A 17,201-nucleotide genomic window follows, 5' to 3' on the forward strand; every position below is an offset into this window, starting at 1 on the left:
AGGGAGTTGGACTAAATGACTGCCAAGGTCCCTTCCAGCTCTGAACCTCTGATCCAATCTTTTATATCCACTCTCAGCTATCTTGAAATCGGGCGACAAGGGCTCAAGAACCAGAAGAGACTGAAACAGGCACAGGAAACCCCTTACTTTTCTGTAGCAATGCTCCCTTTGACTCTTCCCTATCCAACCCATAATGAAATCTTATCATTTCTCCTTCTTCTATATGTCCCCTTCTCTCCATCCTTCTCACCAAGGAGAATTCAGGCACCTACAATCTTTTACCTGGACTACTTACACTAGACTTCTAGCTGGTTTCCCTGCCTCAAGTCTCTCCCCATTGTTTTCCATCCTCCACTTTGCTGCCAAAGTGATTTTTCTATAGCTTGGGCTTGACCACGTCACCCCTCCTCTTGCTTGATAAACTCCAATGGCTCCCTATCACCTCTAGGATCAAATGTTCCCCCCCTCCCTTTTTGTATTTAAAAGCTCTCTGACACACAGCCCATTCCTATGTTTCCAGTCTACTTAGACCTATGTTAGTCTGCTGGCTGACTCCCATCCCTGGAACACACTGCTTCCCTATGAATTTCCTTTGCTTCCTTCAAGATTTAGCTCAAATTTCACTTAATGCAGAGGCCTTTTCTGGTTCCCACATTTACTAATGCCTTCCCCTTTCAGATTACCTTCCATCTACTATATATAAATCTTAAATATTCCTAATTACTTACATGGTATCTCATCCATTAGAATATAAGCTCCTTGAGTGCAAACCAGTTTTTTTGCCTTCCTTTGTATTCCTTGGAACTTACAGAAAAACAATTTTTTCATCTTTTTCTTATTATCAACAAGCATTTATTTATCAGTCATTTACTGTGTGCCAATCACTATGCTAAGCTAGATACAAACACAAAAATGCTCTGCCCACAGAGAGCTTACATTTTGTGGGAAGAGCACATTCACAGATAAGTAAAAACAGTCCATGTACAAGACAAATCCTAAGTGATTTGGGGGGAGAGTGTGCTGTAACAACTGGGAAAAGCTCTGTATAGGAGGTGGCGCTGGAACTGAGCCTTGAAGGGAGGTCAAGTTTTCAACAGATGAAGGTGAGAAAGAAGAGTTTTTTAGGCAAGAAGGTCAGGTTGTTCTTGTCCGACTGACAACTCATTTCACATGCCCCTCTCCAGGTGAATGGCTTCCTAGGAATGAATGAATGAATAACCATTTATTATGCTGTTACTATTTGCCACGTGTCACACACACAACACTGCACCTCTTGCCTCCATGCCATTATAATGGCTTTTCCCAATGCCTGCAATGTTCCCCCTTCTTGTCTTAGCTTCTGAGTTTTCTTGGCTTCTTGAAGACATAACTCAAATGACACTTTATGTAACTAACACGTTCTATAGCTCTTTCTTCCCTGCAAATGACTTACTCTCTCAGATTATTTTCCATATACTCTATATATATATATATACCTATTTGCATTTTGTCTCTCCCATTTGAAGGTAAGCTTGTTGAGGACAGGGACTGATTCCCCCCCCCCTTTTTTTTAATCTAAGTACTTAGCATGCAGTTCTTGGCTCATAATAAGTGTTTAATAAATGCTCATTGACTATATGACTGATAAGCATTGTCTTAAATGCTGGGAATGACCACTTGGTAACAGGGACTTTGATTTTTTTTTTAATCTTGGGGCTCATGGCCTAGGGTTCTTGACCTTGGTATAACTCCTTTCCCTTAGGGATTCTGTCTTACCTTTGGAGTAAGTGTCTCCAATTGTTCTCTATTTGTCCAGAAAAAAAGAAAACTATTTGATTAAGTGAATTGAAAGTCAGGTTCCCTCAAAGGGTAATGGGGAAGCAGGTGGTCTGAGTGTTTAAGCTGCTTTGCACTGTAAACAAGGAATTATGCAGGGGAAAGAATGTAAAAGATGCTATCAAAGAGATGTATGATTGAAAAAAGAAGGTGGGATGGTCATGCAGCCAGAGTGAGGGGAGAGCAATGGACAGTCTGTGGGTTCCAGAAGCATCTTCCATCACTCAATCCAAAAGCATTTTGTCAGAGCTGACTATGTTCTGGGCACTGTTCCTTCCGTCAAAAGAACCTGAGAAAACCCCACTTTACCCCTTAATTGGAATGAATCCCATGTGGTAAATACATAAGATGGCATAGACTAATATTAGAAACTATGGTCTGTGGGTCATATGCAGCCTGTTTTGTGTGGCCAGTGAGCTATGAATGGATTCTACACCTTTTGAATTAAGTTTTATCGTATTTAAACATGTAAAAACCATTCTAGGCTAGGGATCATACAAAAAAAAAGAAAAAAAACAGGTCAGCCAATGGGGCCCTCCAGCCCACAGTTTGCCAATCCATGGCATAGACAAAGTTACCCAGGAGGGAGGGGCATGGCTAGGTTGTAATATACAAACATTTAAAGATATACTAATGAGATCATAAATCCCTTACAGGACTAGAATGATTAGACTAGAATGTGACTAGAATAATGGATTGAGCTAATGGCAGGCCCAACAATGAGAGTGTCCAGTAAGACTGGGTCTTGGATTTAAGTGATACCTACCTACCATGTTGGACATATTGGCTTGTAAGGTCCTTCCTGGAGTGCCACCTAAGATCCTATGACTCTAGAACAGAAGCTGTGAGTCTGGGGGAAGGTAAGCAAGAAGGCTGTGAAAGCAGTGTTGTGGACAAATCTTTAAAGTGGATCTCCTTCCAAGTTATTAAAACACAGGCTCTTGCTTTGGGGTTAATGACAATCACATTCCTCTGCCTACTCCTTCCATCTTGGCCCCCGCACACTTTGGACTTCTTTTCCCAAATGCCCCCTTAACTTATGTGAGGAGCAGCTGGGAGGCTTGGCCTAGGCAGGCCTACTTACAAAGAACTCAGGAAAAACACTCAAAGATCCAATACTCTTCCCTGGCACCGGCCTCATCTCCTTGTTGTTGTTTTTCTGGCCCTAAAAAGCAAATTCCTTGCAAGTGCTCTAAGACCAGAGACTTGTCAGTGCTGAACAAATGTTATTTTAAATGCCAGAATGATAGTAATTTAATCAAATTGGATTAACTTTTCATAACTTTATTGGCCCTTTACTTGAAAATGTTTTGAAATGAATGCTTTTGTTTCTATTTTCTTAGTGAAGAAAGATAAAGGAACCCCGAATATTGAAGTATCAGCCCCTTCTACAACCCCCCACCCCACTTTAAGGTATCAACTCAGCAAATACTCTACCAATTCACCCTCATCTCTAATGTTGTCTTAAGACTTAAGGGAAATGCACAGCAGACTTTCCCTAAAGAAAGGATTGTTGACTCTCTAGAATAGGGGTTCTATACTTTTTGTGTGTCACAGAGCCCTCTGACAATCTGAAACCTATGGACCCCTTCTCAGAGTAATGTTTTCAAATGCAGAAAATAAAAGACATTAGGTTACAAAGAAAACCATATATTGAAATATAATTACCAGAATACTTAGTCAAAAAAAATAATAAGTCCACAAAGTCCCCAGGTTAAGAACCTCTGCTCTCGATTCGAATTATAGCTTTTCTATTTAGAACTTAAGTGACCTTGGACAAGTCATTTAATGTTTGTGAGCTTCTATTTCCTCATCTGTAAAATCAGAGACTTGGGGTCTTTTTGAGAACTCTACTACTCATTCCATTCCTTTTTGAGATCCCTTCCAGCTCTATATCTGTATTCCTAGGATCCATCGGTTAATGCTGTACAGTGGAAAGAACGCTGGATTCCAGGTCAGAAAACTTGGTTTCAAATTCCAGTCTTACCATGTACTGCATCTGTGACTTAAAGGCAAGTCGATTAATGACTCTAGGACTGTTTCTGCATCAGTAAAATGAGGGCATTTGTCCAGATAGCTTGCAGGGTCCCTTAGAGCTCTTCTACCTAAGCTCCCCTGATTCCTGAATCTGAAACTCTTTTTGGTTCCTCCTTCTTGGCAAGTAATGTACCCTGCTCCTCCCATTCATCTAAGCCTGAACCAAGGTCATTAGTTATGCTATGCCTGAAGGGCAAAGAGATTAGATATTAAGAGTATACTGCTCTTCTCCACCCACCTCCCTGGGGCTCTGGGTGCTGCTGCAAATAGCCCTCTCCATCTGTCCCTCCAGCCTACCTCCAGACTTGTGTCGGGGGCTCCAGAAAACCACCAATAACTGCACCATCCCCTCTCTTTTCCTTATTCTGCGACCCTCTCCTGAAGTCCATTCCTAAATCGTTACTTCAGGGGCATCTGAAGCGGTCCCTCTAGACAGAGTTCCAATCAGGTGAGTATTGGGCCAAAACCTCAGCGCTGTGATGGGTCTCTGAATCACCTCGAGGAGGACAACTGCAATGCCTAGGATTGCTTTGTGTGTCCTCCAGCTCAGTCTCCCTGGACTTCTCCACAGCCTTACTCCTTCCATCATTATGCCTCCATTTCCTTTACAGTTTCTATCTTGTCCTTATCTCACTTGCTTTTGCAACCTGAAGCCTGCTTCTTCCTAGGCCTCCTCCCCTTGCAAATCTAATTCACCAATTCAACAAATATTTATTAAGTATCCATTATGCGCAAGGCACTGTAATAGGCCCTGGGGATACCAAGAGGAATATTTTTTAATAAGGTGATGCCTTTTTATTAGATCAGAGGAAATTTGAAATCAAAGCCGATCCCAAGCACCAAACGCACAGAAATCAAGCAAGACCGCAGCACCCTTGCCCTGGGAATATGAAATAGTCAAAACTGGCAGGAGATATCCACACCCTGAGGTTCTTTCAAACTAGTGAGTAAGAAAAGAATGGGAGTGAAGGTAGGGAATATTACTTCTCCTATGATATCAATGGTACCAGTAATAATAATGATCAATGCCATTTAGTACTTTAAGAGAGATGTCAAGCACATACCATAATACTCCTAAGGGCAACCTGGACCAGATTGAAATACAATTGGGAAATATTTAACAAAAACAAATAAAAATACAATAAAACATAGGTAAAGCTAATATGTGGTTTTCCCAGGGATCCTTATATAATGGCCCCCATTTTGATTTGAGATATCACTACTTTGAGATATTCACAAAGAACTTTGGAGATATTATCTCATCTGAGGCTTGCCAATAGCTGCTCTTATGATACCCATATTAAAGATGAGAGGGGGTATGGTATGGTGGCAAGGGGGTAGCCTTGGATCCAGGAAGACTGGGTATATAAGTCCTGCCCCTGCCACATATTGGCTATGTGACTCTGGCCAAGTCACTTAACTTTTTTGCTCTGGACTCTAGAAGGCTATAAAATGAAGAGAAGGTGCTGACCTACTGTGGGTATTGAGAGTCTCTTCACTTTGGAGTTTCATATATGAGTGAAATCAGCAGGAGTCTAACCCCTTAGTTCAGAGAAGGGTTATCCAACTAATAAGATAGGATTTAAAGTTATAATTTCTATACTCCAAGTACAAGACTCTATATGACAACAATCTCTCAGAAAATGCTGACATTTCTGTAGTACTTTGTGGCCACAAAGCATTCTCTCATGGAATCCTCATGCAAGGCCTGAGAGGTCAGTAGCTTCTTATTAAACCTGCCCCTGCGATGACAACCACTCCCACCAACCACCATTTTATAAGGAGACTTGGAGTCTCAGCCAAGGTCAGACAGCTAGCTAGTGAGCAGGAGGACGGTCTTCTGCTTGGGAATCTCTTCATCTTTGCCCAATACCGCACTGCCTCCAAGTTATCAACTCTCTCCCAAATCCAGTCCAAGGGAGGGGAAGGTGACTAGCAAGTTTATTTACACTCTGAAAAAAAAAAAAGAAAGCACTGCCAATCCCAATTTATCAGTTACTGTCCTGTGACAATTTATTCCTTGTTCACCGTTAGAAGCCAGAAGTTACATAGAAACGCATGATTGGTGATAGCTTCTCTATTTCAATATGGTATAATAGAGATAACACAGGGCCCAAAAGCTCTGCAACCACCTTTTTGTGGGCTTTGTCTCTTTTCATTACTCTATCAGAATATTCATTTAATATAATCCAAAAAAGCAAGATAATTGCTTCACTTATCGGTTCTCATCGCACTCGCATACTTATCGTGTCAAAATTATTTATGTGGATGGGCCAGGTTGATCTCACTGCATTCAGAAGCTTAAAATTTGAATAACTGTTCTGCCAGTTAGGTTATAGAAAACTGCAGTATAAGCAACGAGGTGCTATCTGGAACTTGGCAGGGTGGGGGACCAGAAGAAAGAAATACACACCCATCCAACAATCAGGCCCTTTACCAGTTTTGGAGCACGGAACTCCCAGCGTGGTTCCTTCACCCGAGGGGGGACTTCACTAAGTCAGTATAAAAAGACATAGACCAAAGTATACAGGACAGTCTGAGGCTAGTAAAGCAAGAGACAAGAGAAAGGAAACTCATTGGACTTTGCCTTTCTCTAACTTTCTAGATCTTCTGTCAACACAGCACAGAGCTCCAACTATTAAGATAGACAAGACAAAATACTCTGCCCTCCATGCCCACCCATTACTCCTCCCTCTTTCATTTGGCTTTTAGGGATGAGTATTCCACTCTCCTCCTCTCTAATTTTTAATCATTTGTCAGCAATTAAGTATTTCCCAATTTAAAAATACATCAACTGGAGGGGAATTATTGTAAGTTTTCAGTCAGGGAAAAAACATTGATTTTCCTCCAAATTGGGTTGTTGGATAAATGCAGTTTTGTGTAGTTAGGTTTAGTGCTTTCCCCTTTTCCCTTCCCTCTTTCTCTCCTTTCCTTTCTTCTATTTTTCTTTCCTTTCCCTTCTTTCTTTCCCTTCCTTCCTTTTTTCCCTCTTCCCTCTTCCCTTACCTTTCCCATTTTCTCCCCTTTCCTTTCCTTCCTTCTTCTCTTTTCTTTCCCTTCCTTCCCCTTCCCCTTCTTTCCTCTTCCCTTCCCTTTCCCCCCTTCCTCTTCCTTTCCCTTTCCCTCTTTCTCCCCTCTCTTTCCTTTCTTTTCTTTCCCTTCCTTCCCTTTTCCCCTCTTTCCTCTCCCCTTCCTTTTCCCTTCCTTTCCTTTCCTTCTTTTTAATTTATTAAGCACGAAAGATTCCTTCAAAGCCTGAGTTCCATAGCCAGACTTAGCTGCTATATAAGCAGAGAATAGGTATCATTGAGCTGTTTCCTTCCAGCTCTTCCTAGGTCTAATGCATAGACCTGAGAACCAAGTCGGGAAATCCCTATTTTTCGAGATTCTGAGCCACCCAAAACTGACTCAGGACTTTCTCCTGCAGGGTTTAGAGAGTCATCAAGACTCAAGGAGATCTCTTATGTCCAACCAGGTGCGCTTTCACCCTAGTGTTATTTTTAAGTGCCTGGAACAGATGGATTTTTCTTGCTGCTGCATTGCAGGATTTTTCAGATGATCCAAACCTGCTCAGTAGATCATGGTTTGTTTGGCTTTTTTTTTTTTGCTTATTGCTGTTTTTTTTAATAAACCATTCCCACAAATATCTAACATCTGTAAGAGAGATTTAACTGGAATAATGGTCAAATTAATTTCCCTAATGTTTAGTCTATCTCCTTTGTTGCAATGTGACTTCTCATCTCTCAGTGGTAAAGCTACCATGTTGGACGTACCAAAGAGAACTCCAGGATCCAGTTCTAGGATCCATGCGGCTATACTGGCACGAAGAACATACTTTTTAAAAAACATTATGCTAGCCTGCTGGGGGGTTGACACTCTAAAACTTAGAATCCAGAACAATATGGACATGTTTTGAGCAGTAGTACAGGTCATGAGCACCAAACTCAGTGTCCTCCCCCAAGTTCAAATGCAGATGCGAAAAATATTAATAAGTATCTATTTACCTCGTCCTAGACATTATACTAACTGTAGGGGATACAAAAAAAGGAATAAAAGATAGTGTCAGGTCTGGAAGGAGTTTGCATTCTAATAGGAAGGATCTAACATATATCCAGAAAAACCAAGTTCAAACAAAATCATACCGAGTAGTTCATGGCTCCGCTTTCCTCCCACCCTCACCCCCACCCCCAGCCCAAGGCCTGAAATGTTCTCTTCTCGTCTCTGCTTCTCATAATCCCTAACTTTATTAAAGAGTTAGCTCAAATCCACCTTCGGTAGGAAACCCCTCCAGGGCTCCTCCTCCCCTCTCCCCCATTGTTAATGCCTTCCCTTCAAAGCTGGCCTTTCTCAACCACTCTGTATCTAGAGTATAACTCTTACATTCATGTTGTGTCCTCCCATTAGAATGTCAGCTCCTTGAGAGCAGGGACTGATTTTACTTTTCATTGTAGCCCCAGGGTTTAGCACAGTGCCTATTGATGGACTGATAGGCTGATAGAAAACTTCAGACTGAGAGAATCAGGAAAAGCCTGGTTTAGAAGATCCCATCTCTGAGTACAGTGTTGAAACCTTGCTCGTTATTCGTGGCCGATAGAATGTTAGCCCCTTGAGGACAGAGGTGCTTTCATTTAAGTACAGTCTAGCGCTGAACCTGAAACATGGCAGGTCAATCAGTCCAAAATAAACATACATTAAGCTCCTACTGTGTGCCCAACATTTGCTATGCACTGGCAACTTAATAAGTTCTCACTGATTGGTTCATTTATGACTTAGTCAAATCCCATTTTGTCCACAAAGGCTTCTGTCATCATCCAAGCCTGAACTCATTTCTACACTTTTCGTCACTCAGATGGGAAGTCTTGTACCAGCTTGTGTTGGATTTCATCATGTACATATCTCCTCTCCACAACTAGATTATAAATTTCTAGAGGTCAGAGACCCTGAGTCATGATCTTCCTTGTTTAACACAGAGGGGAAAAAAGTTCACATGGTGTCTTGCATATATTAAATGCTCATAAATATTCATTGAATGAATGAATAATAATTGTTTAATAACTGCATAGTGTAAGAGGAAATGTGCTGGCTTTGTAGTTAGAGGACCTGGGTTCAAACCACAGGTCTGACACTGCTGGTATGAACTTGGATGAGTTACATCACCTGTCTAGGACTCAGTTTCACCATTTGTAAAATGAGTGGGTTGGACTAGATGACCGGCTCCAAGACTGTGATCCTATGAACTTCTTGAAGAGGTATCATGTTGTAGTGAATAGACTTTGGGGTTTGGAGTCAGGATCACCTAGATTCAAATACCTAGCTGTCTGATACTCTTAAAACCAGTCAACCTTTCTGTGCCTTAGGCAGCTCTCTGGAGACTAATCTACTAGGCATGGATGGCTTGCTATGGGATTTGAGTTGGTAGATGGAGTTCCCCACTTAGAGACTTCTATGTCATCAAAATCCCCTACATGTTCCAAGTCTTACATAGCTTTAGACTACTCTCCCATTTACTCCCCCTCACTCAAGTTCAACAAATGGGATGCTCGCTGAACATTGTGTACTTATGACAGAGCTTAGCCCCGGAGAAGAGTTCATAGATTATTGGGCCATAGATTTTGAGATTTAAAGGCCATCTATCTAGTCTAATGTTTCCATCATTGCAGGGGAGGAAACAGAAGCCCAGAAAGATTATACGGACTGTCCCAAATCACAGTCATGCCAGAAGTGAATGACAGAAATGGACTTGACTCCAGATCTTTGGGACAATGTACCTCCCTCCCCTGTTTGCAAAGGTTGGCAACAATTGCTATAGAATATTACATATATTATCAGATACAGTTGACTTGTTCATTGGTCCTTCTAAACTGAATTCTTTTATCTTTTTCTTTTTTAATCTTTAACACAAGCAAGTGTGTGCTGGTAAATGCTTAACAACTGGCTCTCAAAAAACATGCATATGGCATCCTTTCAAGTTTAACCTGCATTATTAACATTTTGCCATCACTTTCTTAAGTCTAGACCATCAACAAAACCATAAATCAAACCCCTGATTTATAGCATTTAACAATTTCAAAGGTGTAAATGTTCACCCTGAAAATTTAACAATTGGATCTCTCAGGTATGGCCTTGGCAGCAGCACTCCCCTGGAAAGGCCCGATTCACTGTTCACTGGGTAGAAGAGGAAGGATATGTGTGCCTGTGTGTGTGTGTGTGTGTGTGTGTGTGTGTGTGTGTGTGTGTAAAGGAAAGTGATGTAAAAACAAAAAATAATAAAAATAAGGGTTTGAAAATATAGCATTTAACTGACTTCCTAGTTTGTATCTCCAACATTCTTCCCCAAATATTCATATCATGATACCCAAACCTGAATTTGAGGGAGAAAGAGGCAGAATCATTGCCCAGTACACATAGAGAAATTGCACTGAATTGTGGAACAAAGTACTTTGATAATCCCAAAATGCAATTTCTTTCTTGTAAGTGTAGTATCTAGGATCATAGCATCAGAAATTCAGAGCTAAACGGGGTGTTAGAGGTCTAGTTAACACTTTCATTTTATAGATGGGGAAACCAAGGCCCAAAGAGTATTCGTGACTTTCCCAAGGTCACACACATAGTAAATGACAGAATTCAAATGCAAGTCCTTTGATTCCAAATCTAACATACTTCCCACTTCACTATATGGTGTTCTCACATACCATATCTTTTACTGGACTATTTTTAGTTCTCCAAACTTCTCCACCCTGTCCCAGGTTTCTTTGACTGGGCAGCTCCTTCCTTTTATTGGTGAGTTCCTCCTAGAATCTCCATTTTAAGGAAATGCCCAGGCCAGCCATGCTCACTAAATCTCTCCTCTCCCAAATCCACTCCTGACTCTCAGGACATCTCTACCGTATCCCAGCAACCTTCTCACCCTGGAAGATACCCCTGCTCTGTGACCTTCTTCCCATGGAAGGTCCTCCACCCTTCTAATCCTTCCGCCCATTGAGGAGTTCCTCCTGGAACCTCCATTTTGAGGAAGTACCCAAGCTAGCCATGCAGTTTCTCTGTAAACATCACTCCTCACACTCCAGATTTCTCCTTCCTTGCCCCACCACCACCAGCTTTTCAGTTCCATTTTATGTTCAGCCTTCCCTCATTAGAACAGGGGGATGGGAGTGAAGTGACTGTCTCTAATTTTATTTCTATTCTTACGGTTAGCACGATGCCTGGCAGAGAGTGGCACCCGATAAATGTTTGTTGACTTGGACCAGACCAATGTGGTAGGAGCTCCCAATGAGGAAATTCCCTCAACTCAATATATCTTCAACCTAAAAACTTAGAGAGTATCCTGGGACACTGACCCTGTCAGCCAGGGTCACATAGTCAGTAAATGTGAGAGGCTGGCCTTGAACCTAGCTAGGTCTTTCTGACTCAACATCAACTCTCCATCTACCATACAGCAGTGTCTGCCTCCCATAAACCGACTGCTTATGGCCAGTTTATTGTATATAATGGCTTCTTAATCCTTTTTCCTGTTTTTCCCTGATACAGCCTCTTCATCTCCATCCCTCTTTGTAGAATTTTGTTTCTCTTGAGTTTGTCCTCACCGTATTTGATTGACCCGGGTTGCTTCAAGAATATCACACCAAGACATATGAGTTGTCCCAAAAGTCTCAATGAGGTAACAAAGCTGAATATTGCACTAAGACTTTTGGGACGGCCTATATAAATACTTTGGACCCTAGTCTTGACATCTAACATGGCGGTAACTTGTTTTCACCATATACACCATTCCATCTCTACATGCCCATATCTTTCAGAAACGATGTGGTGATGCAAAAGATTGGGCACCAAGCCTGGAGTCAAGAAGACCTAAGTTCAAATCTCAGATACTTACCAATCGTGTGACCTTGGGCAAATTACTTAACCTTTGCCTGCTTCAGTTTCCACAACTGTAGAATGGGGATAATAACAGCAACTACCTCCCAAGATTGCTGTGAATTAAAAAAAAAAATTAGATGATATTTGTAAAGCACTTAGCTCAGGTGCCTGGTTCTTTGCAGGGGCTTGATAAATGCTTGCTTCCTTCCTTCTTTTCCTCAGTTGTCTTCCAAACCTGAAATTCTTGTCCTTCTCACCTTCTCTTCTTGGAAACTCCAGCTCCCTTCAAAGCTCAGCTCAAGAGTTCCCGCTCCCAGAAGAGACCTTTTCCTATTGCTTCCCCTGCCCCCTTCCCCCAAAAGGATTTTATATTAACTTTGGCTCTATTTCACAAATTACTCACTCAGGCTCTTATTTTTTCCCAATAGAATGTAAGCTCCTTGTGGGAAGGGATTGTTTCTTGTTTGTCTTTCTAGGACGAGTGCCCAGTAAAATGATGAACACATAGTAGGCTCTTAATAAAGTAGTAGGTTTAATGATTGTTTAATTGAGTTGAATTGCAACCAAGACTAGGTTATGCATCTCAAGAGGCTTCAAGTGCATGGTTTGGCCAGTTACAGGAATTTCTCCCAGAACTGAGTTTTCAAGAGCTTCTATCAAGACAATATGTCCAAGCTGACGTGAAGCCACCTAACATCTTTGGCAACAGCTAGGTATTATCAAATCCTGGGTGAAAATGGGAAACATCGGTCAAAATTCAGATATTTTGACATATCTAAGTGCTTGACAACACCAAGAATCTCAACTTCCAAAAAAACTAATCATTTTCAAAACCTTGAGTGTTATTTTCCTCCACTCATTATCATTATATTCATAAAACTATCAAAAACTCACTGTGTTTGAGGCAACCACCATGCATGACATCTGTCTAAAGGTCATTCGTTCTCAAGCAACTCCTCATTTCCCTTTTATAAAAATAGGCATTGAACTGGCCTTTGCCCAGTGATCTGGGATTACATCAATTATTTTCTTGGCAAGTCCTGGATAGATTTGGTCAGACCCAGCTAACTTGAAACTCCGTAACGCCATGGAGTAGATTCTTGCCCTAGAAAGATGGAGTTTTCACTTTTTTTTAATGGGTTTTTAATAGAACTAGGATTTAACATTTAGGAGTTAGGTTAAATTTAGACTGAACTTAGAATATTAGTTTAGGTTAAGTTAGGATTTAACATTAACAAATTTAACAGATTAGGAAACTGAGAATCAGAATGGTTCAATCCTTTCTGCCCCAGGCCAAACAGGTTGTAACAGAGCAGGTATTTGAACCCAGTTCTAGTTCTGGTCCTAATTATGGTGCTAATTTGAATTCTAGTTCTAGTTCTGGTTCTGGTTCTAGTTCTAGTTTTGGTTCTAGTACTGGTTTCTAGTGCAAGTTCTGGCTTTGATACTGGTGTCTGAGGGCAGTGCTGGTTCCAGTTCTAATCCTAGTTCTTATTCCAGTTCTGGTTTTGTTTTGGTTTTGGTTCTACTTCTCATTTCTGGTTCTGATTCTAGTTATAATTCTAGTTCTGGTTCTAAGTCTAGTTCTAGTTCTGGTTTCTGGTTCTAGTCCTAGTTTAAGTTCTAATTTTAGTTCTAGTCCTAGTTCCAACTCCACCTGGATTCTCTTATTCTAAATTCAATATGTCTTCTATGCCTTTGCCTTCTTATATTCATTAGTCTTCTGTCTCTTACTTGGTCTGGGGCAGGGGTGGGGAACCCATGGCCTCCAGGCCACATGTGGCCTTCTAGGTCCTTGGGTGCAGCATTTTGACTGAGTCCAAGTTTTACAGAACAAATCTTGTTATTAAGGGGCCTTAATTGTTCTGTGAAATTTATATTCAGTCAAAGCGCCACACTTGAGGACCTAGAGGGCCACATGTGGCCTCGAGGCAGCAGGGTCCCCACCCCTAGTGAATTCAACACTTTTATATGCACCACAAATTAGCCAAGATTGAGGAACCACTGAAGTCCATCCAGAATTCATCCCACTATCTCTCTCACTTGACCTATGAAGGTATTGGGTCCATGCATGAAAATCTTGCTGTTCATAGACACATCTTCTCCCAGTATGACCTGGACCTTTCCCAGATTCAGACAACCACCTTGGGTCATTCAAAAATCTGCCCTCATCCCAACTCAATTAGGAAAAAGATTTCAGTAATATAAACATCAAGTTGCTTCTCACCTGAGCCAAGTCAAATAGCCCGAACAATAAAACCCACTTGGGAACACACATAATAATAAGAAGGTCTTGGGAACTTCAATCTAATGACACCTAACAGAGTGCTAAGCATATCAATTACTATTAATTGGTTGATTACTTTGAAAGGCTGATAAATTACACCCTTACATGGTTTTCTTCTTCAACCTGTAAATCAGAGCTAATGTCACTGAAGATTTTGAATGTTTTCCTGACCAAACCAAGTATCTCAAAGCAAATATTTGAGGATCACAGGCCCAAACCACCAGAAAGTACCTACTATGTGCCACACACAGCTGGAAGAGACCTTGGAAGGCCACATATGGAAAGTGCAAACTTTAAAATATTATAAAAATATTAGCCATTATTATTACTACAAACTCTAAAGCTCTAGAAAATATATTAGCCATTATTTTTATTTATCTATTAATCCATTTTACGGATGAGGAAACAAAGACCCTGAGAGGTTAAATGATTTACCTAAAGTCACGCATATCAAAACTGAAAGTCCCATGACATGAAATTCAGGGCTTTTTTCTCCACCATACCCCATGTAAAAGTGGCTTAAAATTATAAAATAATAATAAATTAGAAGCTGCCAATGTGCCAATCTGATGTGAGGCTGAGGACAGGTGGAAGATGTGTGTCTTCAAATATTTAAGAAAGCAGATGATTTTCGGAGCTGTTGATTGGGGGTGGGGGGTGGGGGAGAGAGGAGGATACATTTAAGCCACTTATTAAAATGAGACTATTTTAGTCAGATTGACATCTTCCTGGGTGTTTGCTTTAGAAATAGCAGCAGAATGGCCATTTTGGGTTTCGGAGATGATGGAGAGGTAGCAGGTGGGATGTAAAGCACATGTAAAGGTATTTCAGGAGAGACTCAAACGAAAAGAGTTTGACTTTTGTGAAAACTTTTTTTTTTTTTAGGTAGCAAGACTAAACTCAGAAGTGCTGTCCTTGTTGTTGAAGGTGGTTTTTTTTTCCCCCTTCAGCCATATAGTGACATTCCCACCCATGCTAACGGTTTGCCTGAAAAATAATAAAGATAAGCCAGCTTACAGAAAATATAATTATAAGAGAAGTCCTATTTTTTGATGCAGAAAAATCAAGGATTAGCTCCTGGCAGATCCTGGATTCCTGATTGCAATCCATCTCACAAAGCAGGGCACTCCCCAGAGTCAATTGCTCTTCCTGAAACCTGACTTGAGGGCGGGTTTTCTGGAAGGCCTGGGCTCCAGACTGAACTGCTTGGGAAGCTCAGAGACACAATGACATTTCTCAGATTCCCTCCAAGCTGAGGCTCCGTGTTGTCTTCCTCTTTGTTTCTGGTGTCCTATCTTTTAATGAAGCCTCTTAGTTACTTGAAAGGGCTCGCAATCTGAATCAAAATCTGTTGTTGGGAGGTGGTTTGGGTAGGAAAGAAACAAGCACCTACTATGTGCCGGGCAGTATGCTAAATGGTTTACAGGTATTATCTTATTTGATCCTCACAACAACCCAGGAAAGTGGTTAGTTACTACCCTCATTTTATAGTTGAGGAAACTGAGGTATACAGAGGTTAAATGACTTAGCCAGGGTCACACAGCTAGTAATCATATGAAGCTGAATTTGAGCTCAGATCTTCCTGACTCCATACCCAATGGTCTATCCATTGCACCATCTTGGTACGATGCAAAGATCTTAAGTTCTGCAGTCAGAGGACTTGAATTTGAATCCTGCTCTGGATGCTTCCTATGTGATCTTGAAAAAGTCAAGAAAAACTCTGGACCTCAGTTTCCTTATCTGTAAATTGAGGAGTTGGATTTGGTGGCCTCGAAGCTCCCTTCCAGCTCCAGAGCTAGGTCTATGAATCTGGTACTATATACTTCTAGGGGGAAAAACAAATAATTTTTCTAAACGATCAGCCGTGAAACACTTTATCTCGATCAGTGCAATGACCAGCCATGATGCCAGAGAATTAGCGAGCAAGTGGGCTGCCCATCTCCTGACACAAGAGGGTTGACTCAGTGTGCAAAATGAGATACACATTTTTGGATGAGGCCAACTCTCTGTTGTATGAGAGTTTAATTTTTCTCTTTTTTGGTGGGGAGGAAGAGAGGAGAGACAAGAAACATTTGTTAACTGGAAAAATAAGATTTAACTTCAAAAAATGATATCATTAAAGTTAAATCATATTTTTATTTATTTATTAAGTACCTGCCATTTGCCAGGCAGGATCTGGAGATGCTTTTATAAGAGCTAGAAGTAAATGTGGATTGCATTCCTCCTCAGGCTGCCCTCCTGATTCTCCAGGACTTTCTCTGCTATGCACTGGAAGCTTACTCCACACCTGGGCTTCACACGCTAGAAGCCCCTCTGCCCCTGTTGCTTCTCCCTCTGATAGGCTAGTTCCTCTCAGAATCTCCATGTTAAGGAGAGTGCCCAGGATAGATAAATGGTCTTCTTCTCCAGACTCTCTCTTTCTCTTCAACATCCCAGCACCAGGTACCTTCATCACTTCCCCACCCCCACCTGCTCTTCAGCTCCCTTTTCTGGATTGTCTTCCCTCATTAGAATGTAACCTCTTTGAAGGCAAAGACTTTCTTGCTGCTGGCATTTGAATTCCCAGCACTTAACACAGTCTGCCAAGTAGTAAGAGCTTAATAAATGCTCGTTGACTCGACTACTCTTGACTGAGCTGTGTCGGGAAGCCGGGAAGACAATGAAGTCACCTAGGGAGGAGGAAGACATCAGTTTAACTTCATATTTCCCAGCTTGGGGAAGAGAGGATTTCTTCTGATGGATGAAAGGTCCACACCACCACCACCGCACCCCTCCAAAAAAAGAAAAGGACAGAAAGGATTTTTAAAATTCCTTCATTTTACAGATGAAGAAATTGAGGCACAGACCACCACTGCCAGGAATCTTTTGGCTCCAAACCCAGCTCTGACCACCAACCCACTCTGCCTGTCTTGAGTCTGGTGGCTCTTCAGTTGTCAGCAGTTCCTAGGGTGAGTTTTATGTGTTTCTATCTTTTCTTTTCTGTTTGCCACTCCATCCCCAGTCTCTCTATCATAGTGTCATGTTACTTAATATTTAAAGGAACCCTGAGGTGGCTGATTCCTTTTATGGAATGGAAGAATTCTCTCAAAAAGTAAACAATTCAAGAAACATTTATTAAGTACTTCCTGTGTGCAGATAACTGTCCTAGGCACTGGCAGGGAAGAGGGGGAGTTGGGTTAAATATGAGAGAGCCTCTGCCCTTGGA

Source organism: Trichosurus vulpecula, chromosome 4 (genome assembly GCF_011100635.1).
Source record: "Trichosurus vulpecula isolate mTriVul1 chromosome 4, mTriVul1.pri, whole genome shotgun sequence".
Taxonomy (NCBI): domain Eukaryota; kingdom Metazoa; phylum Chordata; class Mammalia; order Diprotodontia; family Phalangeridae; genus Trichosurus; species Trichosurus vulpecula.